Source organism: Barbatula barbatula (assembly GCF_947034865.1).
Source record: "Barbatula barbatula genome assembly, chromosome: 13".
NCBI classification, from domain to species: domain Eukaryota; kingdom Metazoa; phylum Chordata; class Actinopteri; order Cypriniformes; family Nemacheilidae; genus Barbatula; species Barbatula barbatula.
Window position 1 is genome coordinate 19,261,205 of NC_136776.1, and position 15,819 is coordinate 19,277,023.

Genomic DNA, 15,819 nt, shown 5'->3' on the forward strand with positions numbered 1-15,819 from the left:
ATTGTTCTACTATGGTACTCAATGATGTCCCAGAACTTAACTTTAACATCTAGACTTGCTCACATTATTCCAGATATCTTTCTTTGTGCTCAACAGAATAAAGACATTTATCCAGATTTGGAACAACTTCAGGGTGAGTTAATGGTGATGGAATTTTCATTTTGGGGTGAACTATCACTTTAACAATTTATGGCCTGATAAATGCATGTTTTCATGTGATATTTCTATAATGAATTTGTGGAAAGTGAAATACCAAGTCTTCGATTGAACCCAAATTGAAGAATTACCCTCTGCATCGGTGGAGAATTGAGATGGGCGGCATATTGAATAAAGGACATCTCGCAGACTCCTGCCAAGCGCTCTTTGGTGCATGAATCTGCAGCATGTGTGGAGCGGATATAATTTCATTTGACTGCCTCACAGTTCACCTGAGGCGTCCTCTGCCTGACATACTGAACGTTCAGAGAGCTAACACATCTATTATATATACATGAAATCTTGGGGACGAACGGCAGATGTTGTCAGAGATGTGACTTTTGTTGTCGTCTAAGCACTGGGAATTGTTAAAATAGGACAGTGTTGTAGTCTTGGTTGTGCGAATTCAATTACGAATACACACGTGTGCGTGTTGGACAAACTGACAAGTGCAGCAATGGGGAAGCTGTTTCTCAAAAGATATTTTGAGAATTGTCTCAGTGGTTTTGTGGCCATACAATTGAAGTCAATGGGGTCTAATGTTGTTTGGGGTCAACATTCTTCTAAATATCTTCTTTGACAGAAGAAAGAGAGTCATACAGGTTTGAAATTACATGAAGGTGAATAAACTTTCAGTTTTTCCTTTTAAGAGTTATATGCATTCAATTTATTTACAAATCTGATGTCAACTTTGTCTCAGCTGTGTCTATTTTTATTTCTCCCTAGGATTTTTCGGACAAACATCCAAGACAATATTGATAGCAGAGACACAGCAGTAGAACCGGACGTGACAATGGTCCATCCAGAGATGTTGGCTGGAGCTGAAGACCTGGCTGTGAGCTGTAGAGACACAGAACAGATTTCACTCCTCAAACACGGCGTTTCTCAGCCAGCTCCACACTGTGAGTTTTCTGCCAGCTACTCTTCACAAGCAGCCTGGCCGCAGTCGCCGTGAGAAACCATCCGATTTGTTGTGTCTGCACCCAAAAATTCATAAACAAAAAGACCGGGGAGGGTAGAACAAGAAAGTGGGATATCTAAAGGGGGGTTGCGTTGCCCACATGGGACGTGAGCCATCAAAGCTGGACAGGTTCCTCATCATATGGCAGCACACGGTTCTCACTGAACACGACAGCCACAACAACTCGAAAGCCAAACCCGCCACACCAGGCTCTCTATGAAATTTTGGATCGGGCGGATGGCTCGTCTTCAGTCGATGACTGGAGATAACATTCGAATGTGGATCCCGATGGTTTGAGCATTTGATGACAATGACTATACAGTGTAGCCAAAGGTGTCGTACAACAAAAATAACAATAGAAAGCATTTTAGTCGCAACGTATGCTTGCCACTAAACTTTTCGCTCGCAAAACTGCGATGAGGGAGTTCAGCCAAAAATATGCTACTGTTTTTTTTTGCATAAAAATGTATAAAAGAACATTCGTATCCTTGAGTATTGTTATACAAATGCTTGCAAGCTTCAATATTGATAGTTGGGTAGTTGACAAATAAACCGTACCATGGTGTGACAAAACAAAAATGTAGAAAACAAACTGTTAGTAATATTTGAGATTATTTATATTTTATTACTGTCCTTCTAAAACGGTTATCAACTTTGAAAACACAGCTTTTATTCATTTAACAAGTGAAACGTTTTTTGTTGAAAAACAGTACATTTAGACATTCAAGATTTCCGAAGGACAGTGACGAGTTATAATCTAAAATAGCATGAGAGAGATTTATCTTTATTGTTTTTTTTCTAATTTGTTGCCCGCTGTCACACACATGTACTGTTTATTTGTCAACTGCCCATTTGCTGTTTTTAACCTTTTTCTGTTGTCTGAATTATATATATATTTGAAATAATAAAGGCACATTAGTGCGACTCACCCTCCAGTGATTCTAAATTGGTTCTTGCAATAAACTCAGTGTTATTAGGACACACCATCTTTAATTACTCTTTATGACCTTATTAATAATTTAAAGGTTCGGCTAAAGAAATTAACAATGTTCATATATACTTCATATGGTGACCGAGATTCCAAACCACACACACCTTCAGAAATTTAATAACAAAATAAAACCAAAAATGTTGTTTAACATTTAATACACAATCCTAATTTCTGGTTTAACAACAATTAAAAGTCATAGAATTATCATAATTGTTATAATCACAATTGGTTTAAAATTTCAGCAAATATCAACACCCTGAGGATATTATGAAGTTCCCAGTTGTGTTTTTTAAAGTATCTATATCAGTCTCTATCAGCTTCTCCTAAAATTGCTAAGAAGAAAAATTTTAAACAAATGCGAGAATTGTTTTATTTCCATTAAGAGTACAGGGGTATACAATGAATGCAGATTGTATAGGTGAAATAATCTGTATTTGTGTACATTTGATGAGAAATATTTGAGTTCATATTGAGATCTTACATAATATTGACTTTCAAGCGTCTGGTTGACAAATCTGAGCTCAGTTTTTGACATTGCTCTAATGGAGACCTTTTTTATTTCTAGCTCTTTTCTCATAAGAGATGCTGGAGACTCGAGCAAATCCAGTCGTTTGTGCATTTTTTGGATGAAGATGTGCGACAGCGGCCAGCTGGAAACAACCTTCAAGTGCAACTGCAGAAGCGTGATAGCACTCAAGCCAACACAGACTGACCACGTCCAAAAAAACAACCTTCCCCTGACATCAAAACTTCAAAGGTAACACCACATTCTCATCCCTTAAAAAAGGATGATTATATTGATTCTAATGGCTGGTTGGATTGAACTGGAATCTCACATTCTATCTGCCCACACAGACGCTCCACCATTCGGCACCAGATTGCCAGGCCCCCGCTCTCGCCACACATCAGTACCCAGCCTGCTGCCTGATCCCTGAAGGATGGACCAACACCTGCTGTTGGCAGGCACTTCCTCCCCCTTCCTCGTTTCCCTGTGCGCTGTCTTCGTGAGCTCCAGCGCTTCGGGGGGATTCACCGTGGGTGAAGAAAAGGGTTTTGGGGGTAGGGGGGTTTTGTAGAGATCCTGCCCTCGCCGCTGAACTGGCTCAATATTCAACCCCTTCACTGCCTGAAGCCCCTCGTGTTGTGTCCATATGGTTCCTGCGTCTTTCTTTTTGTTTCAATGGGTCTTTTGGGTCTTGCTGGGATTGCTGGATGGTTGACCCCACGTGCATATAGGACGAAGGAGTGGAACTAACCAGAAAACATTAAAGACAGGTGAATAGGCAGTCATGCGCGGGAGTCAACGAGCCCTCGTCTTCATTGACTAATGGGTCATAAATGGTGCGATAATCCCGCTACACAGTAATTCATGGTTATGTACTCAAAGTGAACTGTGGTTATTTAAACAGAGCTAGGAGGACATTCAACTAAATTGTGTTGACTTTAATGACCTTGAGGTTGATTTCTTTTCTTTAAAAAGAATGTTAATGGCTGAATTTTCATCTATCAACTTGTTCCAGACCAAGACTTTAATTTAATTAAAATTGAATACATTATATTTATAGTATTATATATTTATTTCTATATTTTTATTTATTATAAACATAATTGTCACAAAAGATATAAACATTTAGAAAATTGTGTGAAAATTATATTAATCGTTGATTCATTTCATTTTTATTTACTTATTATAAACAACATTTGTATACATTTGTAAATTGTGTAAAAATTATATGAATCATTGATAGTTTTGTATTTTATTTAAAGTATTTGGTTATTTATAAACTATTTATTTTATTTTCTGTGAAAGTTGATAAAAATCATTGATTGGTTGATTGATTTTTACACATATTGTTACTGTAGTTCTGTTGTGGTGTTATATAGCGTACATTATATAGTAGACACATTTGTTATTTTCTTAGTCTGTATTTAAAAACACCCTTAAATTGTACTGTATCAAACAAACTTTTACATCCAAAACCCACAGCAGACTATGACTGTCATTAATAAAAGTCAATTCTGGCGAGCTGCCACAACCGCAATGATTCTCATTTATACTTGATCAATAATGCATCCTAAATTATTTACATTAATATTGCTCCAACATATTAAATCTAATCTGTGAGACAAGAATGCCAACAAAGAGTTTGAACTATGGTCAACCTGCAAGATGGTTATTTTACAATGTGTTACATAGTAATGGTTTTATTTTTGAGGTAAGAGAAAACTGGGGCGTGTAGCATTAACTGTCTTAGAAGTTAGCCATCTAATATTTCTCTTCAAGGTCATAACTTCTTCAAATCAGTTACATAATAAGGTCGATTGGGCTAATTGAAATATGAAAAGTAAGACTGATTGCTAGTCAGTGAGAATATAGTTGTTAAGTCTAAACTTAGCAGATATGCACTGGGCCCTGGTTGCCAAACAAAGTCTGTCATTCAAACATATTCAGATCTATACCGTGCGGGACAGATGTATGTTTTTGAGGCATAATCTTTACGGTGTGAATCTCATAATGAGATTTCTGAGGCGTGACAAATTATCATTTCCAGATTAGTTGCCAAAAAATGTTTTTGGCTTTGAGGCTTTACCTCAGAAAGGCCATTGAAATGTTGCCAGGAGTATCTACTGGCCTATGCTAATTTCAGTCCTGAAATTTTGATGCCCAGTATGGTGGAGTCCCTTGGCTATATCACGTGCTCGCATCTAGGTTAAAGGACAAGGGGAGGTTGAAATGACAAAGCGTACACAAACGCCACGTTTGCTATTATCTTTAAACCCCACATAGAGGAAACTAGGAGATCAGAGCAAAACAAAGATTTGTGTTTTGAGTTGTATAAGATTTAGCGGCAACTAGCGTTGAGGGTGCGAATTGCAACAAATTGCTCCACCCTCCCTTTCGAAGAACTACGGTGGCTGACACAGGTATGAGATGTCCTCTCATTTTCGCTTCTTTGCCGAAGGAGATAATAGGTGTACGAAATGCTACTAATGCTCTGAAGACGTAGTTATGTAAATTATATTGCAAATCTCTCAATAGATCCTAATACTCCCAAAAATTAAGAATACAGTATATTATCAGGTAATACTTTAATGCATTCATATAGAGTTAATAGAGTCAACTAATTTCTACTGACAGCTCTCCTTAATCAGCTCATTTAACCTCAAATTACGCAGCATCTGTCTGATCGCACCCAGAAGAAATAACAACCAGAATATCTGATATCCGCCATTGTTGCTTTGCCTGTATGCAAATTAGCTTATTAGCGAATCATGGAATTAGTCATGTTGTTTCTACAGCATCCTTAAATGGACTAAGTTCTGCCAATACGCTATTTCCTTCAGCAAATATGCAAACGTGACTGTCTGTCAAAGGCTATTGTAGTGCTTTGAATGGAAGGCAGGCGGGGTAGAGTGAGCCGTTGGTTGCAATTCACAACCTCACCACCAGATGCTGCCAAAATCTCCACATTGCTCCTTTAATTTAATCATTGGGCCATCTCAAAAATCGCATCAAGTTGCGTTATTGGTTTACGTTTCTCAACTATTTGTTATTTACAGTGCATTTTTGATACTATGGTGACGAACCAGATTAAATTTGCGCAAAAAAAACCCCACACAGTTCCAAAAATAATTCTATGACAACATTGCAACTGTTTAGTTTGGTTTGGTAGCTTTGCTGAGCGATGTGATGCGAGCAGAGGGAGAGGTTTAGGACGCATAATTGAACGTTTAGGAGGACAAGCTTGAGGTAATTAGACTAATTAAGAGCAGTAACTAATGAAGCCATCCCTCCCGCGACACAGTCACCGTCCCCTCGTACAGTTACTCACCATTAATCTTCCATAATCACCGACGTCTCCATGCAGCAAAGAATTATGGGACGGCCAGTCTGTGAAACGAACGTTGTATGTACCGCCAGTCCCTTGCAACTGAGCTAAAAAGATCAAATAACAGTTTTTAAGGGTACAGTATCTTTCACAGACTAATTCATTTCAGATTGGTATTGTAGGGGCCGGTGCCAAATAAACTGGTACACACTGTCTCTTTCTAAAGTGGTTTGAACTGTTTCACTGCAGGGCGTTCTGGGCATGGACCACCACTCTGAAACAACCCTCAGTGGCTGCCTTCCAGCTTACAGGACTTTTTTCATAGTGTGGTGCGTGTAAATCGTTGCCAGGAGTGTTTTACATATATGGACAATGACGGGCTGACAATTGCATTGTTATCCTGATTCTATAAGGAATGTTCATTTTGTATGTCTTTGAAGTACAAAAATTATATACATTTTACGGAAAGAATGTGGTGTATTCTTTATAACAGGGTTCTCAATCTGCCACAGACCCCCAGGTATGATCTTGCTCATGTGAGGACCCCCATCTTTTTAACACACCAAATTTATACAATGAAATCTTTTTTTTTCATTATAATTTTTTTATTACAAAAATAAATAAATTATTTCTTTCATTTATATTTGTTTATTTATTTTTTATTTTCAGTATTGGAATATATGATGATGAATAAATAAATTCTTTGTGTTATTTATTTAATTATTTTTATTAGAGTTTTTAAATATTAATAATGATAATTAATAAACAATTATTATTATGATTTAACTTTTAACTTTTATTTTTTCACTTGATTTGGATTTTTCTATCTAATAAAAATTTTAATAAAAAGATTAATAAATATTCTCAGTGACTTTAATCATTTTTTTCATTTACTTATTTTAACCATGTTATTTATTTTCTATTTGGGCATCATTTTTACCTTTATTAACAGTTATTCTCTAGACTTTTCTAGAGATAAGATGGAAATGAGGAGGACATTTGGAAATGGCACGAAACTGATTCAAACCTGCATTCTCAACACGAGCGTCAAAGCTCAACGTGTCCGAGCACATGTGCCACCACTACGCCAAAGCTCTGTTGATCAGTTAAATATTTACGACGGTCTTCCTAATTGCATTTTCTTTTAAGGCCTTGGGTTTCTCAGGTTAGTGTATTGTAGCTCAACACTGATCCTCGACTCTGATGCTACCCATTAACATTTAAACCCGATGGAGGCCAGGATATAAGAATCATTTTACAGGCCAATAGTGACAAGCTTTAAGACCAGGCCCCGGTGTCCAAGCTCAGGTCTCTTCCAGCAGACGCCACCTGAGTCTGTCACCAGACCTGAGGTACTGCAGTGAGGTAATAAGGTGCTATGGCAGCTATCCAGGTAACCACCAGACAGCCAAAGCAATCAATACAATACGGTGCTCTTAAAAAGGAAGATACATTGTATTTCTTTATTCACCCTCATGTCATTCCAAACCTGTATGACTTTTTTCTTCTGCAGAACACAAAAGACGATATTTTGAAGAATGTTGGTAACCACACAACAATGACCCCCATCGACTTCCATTTAGGGACACAAAACCGCTGAGACATTTATCAAAATATCTCATTTTTTGTTCCACACAATGAATGTTTTGTACAACATGAGGGTGACTGGCAGAATTATTTAATTTTGGTTGAACTGTCCCTTTAAACGGTTTGTTTTGCGTTAGGGTGAAATGTTTTGGAAACGTTTAGGAAACGTTAAACGTTAATTAACATTAAATAAATGTTCATTTAGTTTTTTTCCCCACCCTCTTACTAACAGTGGGACAATTCTAAATATTGTTCAACATACAATATTCTTCAGTTTTTATTATTATAATGATTTGTTTGGTTTGGTTTTAGTCGTCGGCTATGATTCAATAATACAACAGGTTTGCAAATTGTCTTCAAATTACATAACTTAGTAAACTTTGTATAACGTTTGCCTCTCTATCGCCATCTCTGTTTGAAGCAAATATCGCAGGCACTGCACACACTTTTTTTCGTTTTATGAAATGATATTTTACAGTAAATTATCAGGATCGGATAGCATTCATCATACAATCACGAAGAGAACTTGCAGACGAGATTTAGTGCTACACAAATCAACACAGACACGTGGTTGTCAAAGCAGAATGTGAATTAAATGTGATTTTGGACATCCTTTGGGGTTTGATGTGAAAGGTGGAACTTCAAGACAGTGGCTATATCACAAAGTGCAGAAGGTTTTCTTAATTCTGTCTCTGGGGGTACTGCAGGCCAGTGTGAATGCCAGACAGCCCTCTTGTCTGTTAATCCCCGCTCGCGTGAAAGGGAAGCACTGCCAAACACGAAATGCAGATGGCAACACTTCCATATTCCGTTTCGTTTCTGGCCGACTTTACAACGTTATTCATATGCATGAATGTGCCGTGAATACGAGCATCATCACATTTTTCAATGTCCCGTTTTTCCATTTTTAACCTCGGCGTTATCAGCTTCACGTGCGTCTGATGACGATATTGCGTTCGCTCAACTGCGCTGAAGCTTGATCGCCCCGCGTTATGTGTAATTGTAAATGTCAAGCATTAAAGTCCCAAAAGATGGAGATGTTATAGCCACAGCAAAGCATGCCCGTGGCACATAAGCTCAAAGTCTGCATGCTTTTCTGTGTTTGTGCCGCAGCACCGAGATGGACATCTGCTGGGGTTTGGTGAACATATGTTTCAACAGCGCTCTGTTTCCAAAATGAAAAACATAATGTCTGTCCAATTAAATATGCAAAGAACAAACACCTTTCTTAGCTGCAAATAAATCGGTGGCTTTTAAAGTCTTTTTTTATTTAAAGAATAACTTTTTGTTGGATGCACTTACAATGTTTGAGACCCATTAGAGAGTTGGTATGGGGGAACAATCACAGAAATATATTTGATGTCTCAGTTGTTTCTCACAGATCAACCAGAAAGCAGATACTTAACCTTTCTCTTGAGAAACAGACTTCAGTCTCAAATGTATATCCTTTGGAGATCTAGCACGTCTGTGCTCAGATTTGTTCAGAAAAGCTGCAATCCCAAATCTAACATTTCAAGTCAAACATCTCTGGTTGAAGAAAGCTTTTTTTGAGGAATAAATAAATAAATAAAATAAACAATAATAGGCTTGTTTCCCACATGCTCTACCTGGGTATCAATATTCTTGCATTTGTGTTCTTCTATGAAACGGCTGTGACATATATGGCTAAATAGGGGTTAGTGTTTCTTCTGCATTTCTGAGGACCTTATGAATATTAGAGAAGAACTGTTACGCTATTATTGTATCCATACACATTGTATAGCCTATTTCTCATGTAAATTGTAAATCTGATCACAAACTGATGATATAAAATAGCAAAATAAACCGCATTGTTTGGTCTGAGTGTGGCATGAGCATGAAGTCTGTCGTTTGTCCAGTTAACACATGGATATGATTAACTGTGGCAGGAGACTTGAGAGCGCTGAGCCTTACTGTAGGCTGATCAAATTAATTATGCTAAATAGCAAAAGAGAACATGGCCAATTGTTCCTTGTGATCAGGTTAGGCTCTACGAGTCGCCCTAAAGCCCAAAAAAAGCTAAAGTACGCAGTCTTGGCATGTTTTTCAATGGATTAATGTATGTAAAAGCACAGAATGTGTTGATGTGTATTCTACCATAATTTGATAACAACTCTCATCTGAGAGTTATGGGGTTAAAGGTGGGACCATTATAGGGGCCAATAACAGTGGAGGCTCAAAACAACTCGTATTGACCAATACTATTGTATTGTGGTGTAATACATGTTCTGGCTTTGTTTATATATAATAACCTTCAGGAGCACATCGTCCCGCCCTCTCATTTCTCAATTTTTCCTCATTTACTCTCATTTTTCTCTCCACACCTTATCTTGCGCGAGACCCTGTGCCAAAACCTCAATATGCTGTTCACCTCTAGTGACGATTTTCAATTAATGCCTTCATTCATCACAGTGCAGTGATCTAATTCTGGACGTCTCCTAAGGAACAGTGTGGTACAATTTATGATGCAAGTGATTCAGTGGCCCGCTGCTTAGTTTGCCCTAATGGATTTAGGAAAAAGTTAAAAAATGTTTTTGTGCACAAATCAAACTTTATTTTGGTGATTATTTAACTCTATATTATTCCAACTGCAGGGGGGGGGGTAGAATTAGCCAGTATTACATAAAACAGGCCTGCTGTAAATTGTAGTAGGCTCAACGTTAATAAAGCATCGTTGTAAGCTATTCATCGAAACATTTTGGACACAACATAGATGGCGGTCGGTACTTATACATGCTATCTGTGAAACAATTAGTAAAAAAACAAGATTTGGCAACTGTTTTCAAACATTTGATATTTTGTATAGCGCGAGGCCTACGTAGACGTGCTGCGCCTGCGCATAACGTCCTTTCCCCGCTTACCGGCAAGGAGCTGCGCGAGCGTGAACACATGAGGTTCAATTTAAACTTTAAATCTGCGGTTAACTTGTCACTTGTGATTTTGAGATGCTCGAGATCATTTTTGTGTCGCCATTACAAATAATATTAGGTCTTAGGGTGTCATTTTTACCAAAGAAGTTTCACGAAGTGACAAGTGCCGCGTTTCGTTTGTAGTTACGATAAACAGGACTCGTCGTCACTTTATCTGAGGTAAGTTTACTTTTGACACTTTTATGACGAGCAACTCGGTTCACACTTTATTTAAAACGTGGATTTAATTGAATGACACGACGTTTACATCTCTATACATTTAGAAGTAGTTTTTTCCATTAATTTTGAGTAAGAAGTAAATGCACGAATACGTCATCACCTTGCCCACACTGTAAAGGTATAGTGTCACATATATGTACAGTATATAATAAGAGGTGTTTGTTGCTAACAACCTACAGTTTCAAGCAGGGATTTGACAAATTTGATTGTTTTTGTCATTATGAATTAGAAAGGTCCAATGAAGTGTGTTATTTTAAGCAAACATGGATGAGTTGGGAGTATGTTTGTTGATGGGGGCATGAGTGAAGGTCAAGACAACATTGTTGAGGATGCTGCTAGCTGACATGGGACATGTCATTGACAGCTTTGGCCGCCATTCCTTGCCATTCTCTCTGATTAAGTCTGATGTGCCAGGATGGACATCATTGCAGCGGGAATATTGTAGGGCACAACACAAACCTCCTATTGCCATAAATGGCAGAATGGCACTGCGTCTTGTTTCGGGGAGATGTAGCGCCGTGGCATTTGGCATACCTTATCTTCATTTGGCTGGAGTTCATAGTGTCTGCAGGGCTTTTTTCCTGTGTAAACAGGCGTCCCAGTTTCGTGCTCGCGCTACATAGCAAAACCTTCAAAAGTTGTATATTTTCCTGACTCGAACGTCAACTTTCCACTCGCAGAATTGATGCATGCCTTCAAACGATCCATTACGAAGTCTTTAAAGGGCTGCGGGTATAAATAGCATTGAAGGACACTCGTAAGAAAGGTTATTTGCCAACTAGTCATTAATCTGCGCGAGGGGTTAATTGTGGCGGAGTTTGTTTCCTTGTCAGCTTTGTAACGAAATGACCATCGTTTTAAAGGCATTTATCAACTCCAATATTTACAGAAAAAACGAAAGTTTTTTGGGTTTATTCGTAATGAACTTGAAGCTGGTTTAGCTCATCATGGCCATGTAAAGGAGCTACAAGAAGATGGTCCTGATGGCCGTAGCTTAAGCTTTTTCTCTTTACCCAACTTTCTTATCTCTGCCAGGCCCTTAGTCTCAGGCGGTGTGCTGCTGGCATCCGCCACGCACGTTATTCTGTTGTGTAGTGGCACAGTTCACACACACACATGGGGTATATTGACCATAAACGCAAACAGATATCTGTGTATTGAGACCAGCTGTCTCGTTTTAAGCTCCTTTTGTGCAGTTTGACATCACGTTTTTGTGCTCTCTCTATCACAATTTTAAAATGATAGTTTACCCAAAAATTTCAATTCTGTCATCATGTACCTTCCCTCTTATCATTTCAAACATGTATGCATTTCTTTTGTCTGCAGAACACAAAAGAAGATATTTGGAAGAATGTTGTTCACCAAAGATAGTGGGTGCCCATTCTCTTACATTGGTTTTGTGTCTATACAATAGAAGTGAATGTGTGCCGCCGCTGTTCAGTTGCCAACTGTCTTCAGACAGCCTTCTTTTGTCTTCTGCGGACAAGTTTGAAATGACAAGACTGTGAGTAAATGATGACAGAATTTTCATTATTGGGTGAACTTTCACTTAATGTTAAGCAGATAAATGTAATCTCCAAATATAAACGTCCATGTTTTTAAGACGATGTGGTACATATCTATTGAACTGGATCTCATTCTCGTTGATTCCAGACAGGGTTTTCAATAGCTATAGCAGTACAATGGCTTCATTATTGGATGGTTTTCCCTGGCTTCCTCTGGCAAATTGAAACATTTTTGGACGGCAGATGAACAAGTGGCGTGTTTCTAATTGGCGGAGAGCGTTTGCAGCAGGTCCCTTTTACTTTCTTTGTTAAGCATTTTCTTTGACAAAAGAGTTCGGCCAAATCAAGCGCAAGTTTGCAACGGTGGCATTAGGCGCTTGTAATTCTTTCGCGTTAAATACTTTTTTTCTGTGTTGCAGTCATCCCTTGTCTACAATACGTGATAGTCTCATTAGCATGTTGCATGCCGGATCCTGGATTGTAGGATATCGTTTTCATAATATTTCAAAGACAACGTTGAGGTATCAGTCATGCCTGCGTAGCAATATAGATGGTAACAATACTGCAAATGACGAGGAAACATTTATGTGGCTTCATGCATTTCGCTTTACAGTTTAATAATCTGGAACATTATGGCATCTGCCAACAATCAGAGTGGAGAATGCGTGGAAATAAACATGCGCTTCCTTGTTTTGTCGAATGCTTATGTACCTCATGCGATACCTCAAATTTGGTCTACTTGAAATGTCCTGTTGTCTTGAATCAGGCCTTTAGGATAGTCATAAAAGTTACTGGGTATGGGACGGGTATTGCTTTTGCCAGTTCATATTGATTTTATTTTCACTAGTTAATATGGAATTCACAGAAATGCAAACACTGTGTTGAATCATGACGTTCAATTGTTTTAATGGCATGTGAATTGGTTGCTAAGGTAGTGTTTTGCCAGTAAATGAAATCAATGTGTTCTGCCTGCTGCTAATTTTAAAATAGATACATTTTGTAAACACGACCATGTAAACACTCAAAAAGCATTTAGCCTGTAATGCCACGTAAGAAGAAAGCATGTAATGGTACAACAAAGTGATGGACAACAGCACACACGAAAGTTAAATGTGCATGAAGGAAATGATTTGCTTTGGAAAATGGATTTGTCATATCTGCGATTTAAAAAACATTTAGTAATGTCACAGCGGGAGCATGTGATTCATGGTTTACAGCTTGCCATCAGCATCTTGTGATATTCTGAGTTTTCCACACAACAGGTCTTTGCTTTGATGGCTTCATGAAGCCAGCATTTGTATATTATCTATGCATATAAAATGACCTGCGTTTGATTTATAAGGTTTCCTGCTACGGAGCTGGATGTCATAATAGGTGGTACTTTTTTTGCCAGAGAAATGAAGGAAAGCAGATGCTGGCAGTCTTGTTTTTGGGCATTTGAATTGCAGTATGGTTAGCAAGATAACGTACATAAACATTTGTTTATTTCTAGGGCTGCAACAACGAATCGATAAAATCGATAAAAATCGATTATTAAAAATGTTGGCAACGAATTTCATTATCGATTCGTTGTATCGCGCGACTATAACGCGCGCCGCATGTTTGAGTGGCGTGAGCGTGGCGTTTCTGTTGCGTGTCAGCTCTGTGGCGGCTGCGTCGTGTTTTCTGTATCTTTGCACAGCAGCACCGTGCCTGACGCGGCGCTGGCGCGCTGCTGCTGCTAAAGGTGACATAGAGGGAGGCCGCCGACAGACAAGGGTCTTGTATTCACGACAAGTTTAAACTTTTTTCACATAACCTACACCTTCCAAAATCCGAAAAATGAGTAAGTAGGCTGTCTGTTTATTTAAATAACATTTCCAAATGTTTTGTAGCTTTATTACCTGATGTTGGACCGTCACTCAGATGACACACTAGACTACGTTGTTATTGTAGTGTGTCATATTTTTTTTCCATTTTTAATCACATTGTTAAGAGCATAAAAAACAAAAATAATTCAGTCACCAATACATTTTGGGGTTTAATACGAACCACAATTCGTATTAAGATGATTCTCAGATATGTTATTAAAGATGTAACGTAATCAATTGATGCACGAGTTTACTTTATGCAATATGTGTTTAAGATGGACATAAATTAATATTCCCATTCAATGCAATGTATCTTTTCATTGGATATAGCCTAAGCATTTTCTTGGAGGAAGATTTTATGGAAAAAAGTAGTTAATTGGAGTATTCATTTGCAACATTTTAGTAATAATATCTCATACTTAATAGGAATATTAATGTATAATTTATTTCAATATTCACTTGTTGTTTCTCCAAAAATGCATTATAAACATGATTTAAGTCCTGATGTTTTCTACAGTGGACATGTAAACCCCGTAACGTGTAGATGTTGGTTTAATGAAATTCAATTTGAAAATACGATCAAATAAATGATGATTAGCTTTCAAACATCAAAATGGCATTCATTAATATGTATTCGTGTACAAAATTACATATAAACATCTTTTCCTATTCTATTTTGCCTGGAAACGCTTCCAACACGCTTGCGTGTCTCGTGAAAAATAGGCGTCGATTCAATTCCTAGCATGCGCGCGTTTTCCGTGCGGCTCGTCTCACGCAGGCAGTGTGCAAGCTCTAACCTGTTAACATGGGAGCCGATTTAAAAACGGTCACGCCATGCTTCTGAGACGCTCACGCCACGCATCCAGTGTGTCACAGGACTAAAAAAAGTTGATCGCGCCGCGCAGCATAGCGGAGAAAAAATAAATTAAAAAAGCAGAGCGGAGGTAGAGGAAAGACCATCAGAGAGACCCGAAAAAAACAGCAAACCATGAGAGGCTTCTTGATGGGAAATGCATCATGTAAACCACAGCAAGCTGTAATAATAATATAATAAGTAATAATAAAGCTTTTGAAATATGTTTTGCAATGTCAGTTCTATTTTTCAATAAAGGGTTGAAAATGAATGCTTTTAAAAATTTGTATCCGATTCATCGATTAATCGAACAAATAATCGACAGATTAATCGATTATTAAAATAATCGTTAGTTGCAGCTCTATTTATTTCATTCTCAGATAAATGAAAAAAGACCTTCCAACCCCTGTTTGAGTAAAATTACATTTTGGATTTAATAAGTGCACTCAGTTTTCATTATTTCTTTGGAAAAGGTCTAGAGGACCATGTTATGTCAATGCATTACTGCTTTAACCCGCATTGCTTTCTTGTTTTTTAGTTTGTTTTATATCCATCAAGATTATAAAATCTACTGAAACACAAACATGCTCTTTCGTATTTAGTTTTCTTAAAGGAGTAGTTCACCTTCAAAAGGAAAATTCATCATTTACTCACCCTGTTGTCATTATAAACCTGTGTGATTTAATTTTTTTCTTTAGAACACAAAAGAAGAGCTATTGGACACACAACCACTGCAAGTTAATGGGGACTTTTGGGTTCTGCACAAGAGAGCATGTAAAAATGACAGAATTTTCATTTTGAGTGTCATCTATTCCTTTAACTCTGAAAAGAGAATCATTGAGGCATTTTGATATTTCCAGTAAAGTGTGCAAAATTTTAA